The sequence below is a fragment of the Drosophila santomea genome, chromosome 2L (assembly GCF_016746245.2).
Source record: "Drosophila santomea strain STO CAGO 1482 chromosome 2L, Prin_Dsan_1.1, whole genome shotgun sequence".
In the NCBI taxonomy this organism is placed as follows: Eukaryota; Metazoa; Arthropoda; class Insecta; order Diptera; family Drosophilidae; genus Drosophila; species Drosophila santomea.
The window spans coordinates 19,786,744-19,791,967 of NC_053016.2; positions in this window are offsets into that span (position 1 = coordinate 19,786,744).

Consider the following 5,224-nt stretch of genomic DNA (forward strand, 5'->3'; position numbering starts at 1 on the left):
TTCTTATTATGTTAATATGATTACCTAAATAATCGAAAGCCCCAAAAAGTGTTTCGAACACAAAAGGCGCCCAGATCGTGCTGCGCGTTATCACTTGTTAGTTAGTAGTTGTTATTTATGTGCCATTAGTTAGTGCCCAAAACGCATTTGGAGGCCCAGTAGAAGCCAGGACTCCCCTTTCTTGTCGCGATTTATGCCCTCCGACCGGGGCTGCTAAAATGGTTCATAAATTCTTGGTTGTGCGCCGAAAAGTATGCAACTGGTTTCAATATTTTGCATGCTTCTATTATCAGTGGCAATCATTTATACCTTTCAGTTGTCATCCATTGCGAGTGTTTTTGCCCATTTCACTTGTGCTCGGGTCATGGGACTGTTTTATCGGCGTTTGTTTTACTTCCGACGGCGGAACCAGAAACGGAAATTTCTCATTTCAGTACATTTCCGCATCTCGCGCTCTCGCGCACAAGCGCACGCACACATATATAATTACACTGCCAGAAAACGCTACACATGCAGATCACATGTATAACAAGCTGTGGTGGACGGGATTCCCCTTTAGATGGAAAACAAACAAGGGCATTGTTTTGCAAAGGGACGAAGGCGAAAACATTCATTCTATAACAAATATGCGAGTAATAGCAGCGATAAAAGGATACAACGGCAGCAAGAACAAGAACAAAAACCAACCAAAGGAAATCGCCAGCAAAATGTTTTAAAAACTGCCAAAGGCATAATTTTCCCTTTCATGTCGTTCTCTTTGTCTTTTGCTTAGGAATTTCACCCAGCAGTCTGACTTGATATAGGAAAGGGCTTTGGGTTAGAACGGCTTGGAGGAATGGATTGTATTCTCGGTTGACGCTAATTGACATCGGTTTTGCATTTTCCATCCCTTTTTATTGTAATTCCTTCTTTGTTGTTTAGTTAAGTCATGATTTTTCTGTGATTTGTATTTCTTCTGCCTTAAATGAAAGTGAAGCAGACCAACAAAAATACTGCCCAAGGATATTTTAATAAACATCTGCGGCTTTGTGGTTAATATTTTAATAAATAATACTGGCAACATATGCTTATTGCTATAAACAGAACTTTATTTTTGAGATCCCAAAATAATTGAACATTCCAAAGGGAAGCATTATAAGCATAAAAACTGTAGAACTTTGTTATCTTAATTAACACAGTGCCAAATTCCTGACAGAGATCCCAGAGTCTCACAGCTTATAGCTAGGGTAGCGAAAGAAAAGGTCACTCGAATTGACGACCAACCCATTCGCAATTCACCTTCGCAACTCCTTTTATTTGGCCAACAGAACTTCCACTTGAGTGAGTTTTTGTGAGGAACAAATTCAATTTGCATATTTTGACAGCGAAATCGACTGAAGAGCAAAAAATGTTGGCCCAAATGAGAAATGAGAACGCCTGACGCTAATTACAAGAATTTATTGAAATCAAGAGTGGCGACTTAAGCAGTGCGGGAAAATGAAATTATTGCGGGGTTGGGCTTTTGGAAATCGGCTTTTCCTTGAATAGCGCTTTGCAGGACGCGTCCTTCGGGCTCCAATTATTGACACTTGACCAAACGGCCAAGCGTCCAAAATGGTAATTTCTATTAAAAACTTTAGGAACAATTTTTGTTGAAAAGAATTTTTTCTTTCACTTTTTGGGTCATTTTTGTTTGAAGCCAGCAATGTAATGAAAGTGCTGGCGAACAAAAAGTTTTCGATTTCAGTGCTTTTACAAATTGGCATTAATTAATTTTCAGTTTTTTTGTTTTTTGTGTGCCTCTTGAGACTTTTTTTTCCGAAATTGCATTTTATTTTTAATGAAAAATATTTAGCAATTAGTCCGCGAAAAAAAAAGACGCACTGAAATTGTGTCAAAGCTCGGTTAAAATTCTTTGAAATCCACTCCAGCATTATAAACCGCAACAAAATCTGCATACTCTCATTTCGACTTTAAACTAAAACTATTCTCAGCTCTGTGTTAATCCGCATGACGTATGTATATTTTATTTTTAAATTTCATATTTTATATGTTTTTGCTTTTATGAGCCAAAATATTATCATTCTTTTCACTGGAACCCTTCTCTTCAACTCGCCGAGTCATATAATTAATTCCTTTTCATTATATTTTTGAATAAAAATTTCGCTGGTGTTCATTCATACTTATTTCATATCTTCTTTCGCCGGCCTTGTGCCTAATATGAATTTTATGCAAAAGCGCCTTAGAGCGGCTTTGGTCATAATGCTTACCAGGTTGGGTTACCCTTTTTTCCTCAGCGTGTGGATTTACAAAATTTAATGTTGTTATTATGGCATGCGAAACCGTAAAAAGAAATGCATGGAAAATATAAAATAAAGATTAAAAAAACAAATTTTTTTTCTCAATTAAAATAAGGGCTGGAAACACCAAAAAATAAATTTACAAAAAAATGGATTAAACATGTAAATAATAGATTAAAACCAGTTTAAGTGTGCTCAGAAATGCATGTATTCCAATTGACAAAAAGAAAGAAAAGAACGTGCGAACGAGAAAATTTACAATTTTTTGACACATCAACAAACATTAGCAATACAAATAAAACAAGAGAGAACGCTATAGTCGAGTTCCCCGACTATCTGATACCCGTTACTCATCTGGTGGAAGTGCGAAGGAGAGTCTTAAACACTGACAGTTTTTGGCAATTTGTGGGCGTTAGGGTTAGAAATTTACAAGACTAATACAAAAATGAAAAAATATCAAAACATTTTTCAAAAGTGTGGTGGTGGCGGTTTCTGGCGGCTTCCGGGCGTTAGAGGAGGCGTGGCAACATCAGAAAAAAAAATTGGCTGCTTGTGTCTGGACGTGTCTGGAGTCTGCGTGCTAAATCTAAACTTTCTAGCTTTATAAAAAGATCCTAACATCGAGGCGTTCATACGGACAGATGGACGAACAGACGGATCAAGAATATATGTAAATACTATTTAGGTTTGGAAACGCTTCCTTCAATACGTTACATACTTTTCAACGTCTAATCATTCTATACCGAAAACTTTCTTAACCATCAAGCCAAACATTGGACAATATTTTTAAGCTAAAACAAAACAGAATGAATTCTTTTAACTTGTATCCAACATAAGTTGGGCAAATATAAGAACTTTTCCATATATGTACATATATATGTATGTATTTATATATATAAAAAAATGTACATACATATATATGTATTTATATATATAAAAAAAATGTCCAGAAAAGTCGTGTGTAGAAAAGTTCTTTTTTTTCGCCCAACTCCTGGAAAGACTAAGACTGAGAAGATGGCAATAAACTTGAGTTTGCCGAGTGGTTTTGTTTTTTCAGCACGCCTTGCAGTTCGATGTGGTCAAGTTTTGCGCACTAAGCGAAACTAATGTCGAAGTGGCGAAGCGCGAAAAGAGTTCCTCCTATTCCCACCAACGGTGCCCCGGAAAAATGTTGGAAAACTAAGAAAAATGAGACGATAATGGTAGCGATATTACTCCAAAGGCAAAGAGCTCTTCACTCCCCATAAAGAAGTTGGTTTTATTGCGCAAACTTCGACAAGACTACCAGCGTAACTGAATTCGCTAATCATTGAAATTTAGTTTGCTAATAGATAAAGGTAAGGTAAGAAATATAAATTCTATTTATTGCTATTCAGCGGCAATAAGAATTTCCTTTTGAAACCATAATCTAGAACTTAATTAACATGGTCATTTGATCTCATTAACCATAACTCCTCGTATAAGAAGAAGAATATTCTTCACTGGAAAAGTCAAATGAGCTGACAACTTGAAATAATTGAAATCAAAGTAAGACTATAAATAATATTGGATCTTTCATTGTATTCGATTTTAAAAAGTAAATAAAAGGCTTTTTTTTTGTCTAGTCCAGAATGCATTGACAACTTGGCGTTAAATTCGGCCAGGAAAAATTGCTAAAATTAATTGAAACACTTCGATGACAACGTCACCATCCGAAAATGTAGTGTGCTCAGAATGTAATATAAATTAACATAAACATAACATAACATAAATTAACAGTTAGTAACACATTGATACATGAACAAATACCCTGCATTAAAAGTCATGTTATTGAAAATGTAGGTATACAAATCAACACTGACTCTAATTCCAGTCTAAAAATTTACTCTATTTACTTTGCTGGAAATACTTCAAAATGTATTCCTAGTTCATGTGATTTATCTTGGGACCATAATCATTTAAAAAGTTTGTATAGATCTGATCTCCTTAAGATCTCACAAATAAATGGAAATTTTCTAATTTGCGGGGACTTCAACTCGCGCCACAGAGCATGGAAGTGTACCCGAGCCAATGGTTGGGGCAAAATTCTCAATGAACTTTCAGATCTGGGAAAATTCAGTATTTTGTACCCTACGCAACCCACATATATTCCGCATAACCATAAAGCAAAAGCATCAACATTGGACCTATGCCTCACTAATATCCCTAACCAGCTGGCTAATCCAGCAGTAATGCAAGAGCTTTCCTCTGATCACCTACCAGTGGTTATAAAATACTCTACAAATTTTATGCGCAATGTAAAAACATATCCGATTTTGGGAAGGGCAAATTGGGCGCTTTTTAAGAGAATTATAAATGAAAGGCTGATGGTTGAAGAGGTGGTTGTCAACTGCTCACAGATATCGACTTTGGATATTGATAATTTAATCGGCTCTTTCACTAGAGTAATCAATTATGCCTTTCTTAAAGCAGTCCCTCATAAACCTATACATCACTCCAAGCTTACACTCCCTGTACATATAACTGAATTATTTATAACAAGAAATATTATCCAAAGACAATGGTTTAGGTCACGTCATCCATTATTAAAATCAAGATGTGATCATTTAAATTACATCATACGAAAAGAGCTTTTCATTTATAATAATGCAAAATGGAACAATAAACTTCAAAAGCTGGATAAATGCAGCAAACCCTTTTGGAATATAACCAAAGCAATTAAAAAAAGAAAACAAATTGTTCCGTGTCTAAGTAAAGCTGATGAAATATACGCTTCTGGAAAAGAAAAAGCGAATATTCTTGCTGATGTCTTTCAACTGAAGCATAATCTGACACATTCATATTCAAACCAAAATACAATTGACCAAGTCAAAATATCTTTACAATCTATAGCTGAAACCCCAAACAACATCGCAGAAATTTGTAGAGTCACTTATCCAGAGGTTTTTTCAATTGTAAAAGCTCTC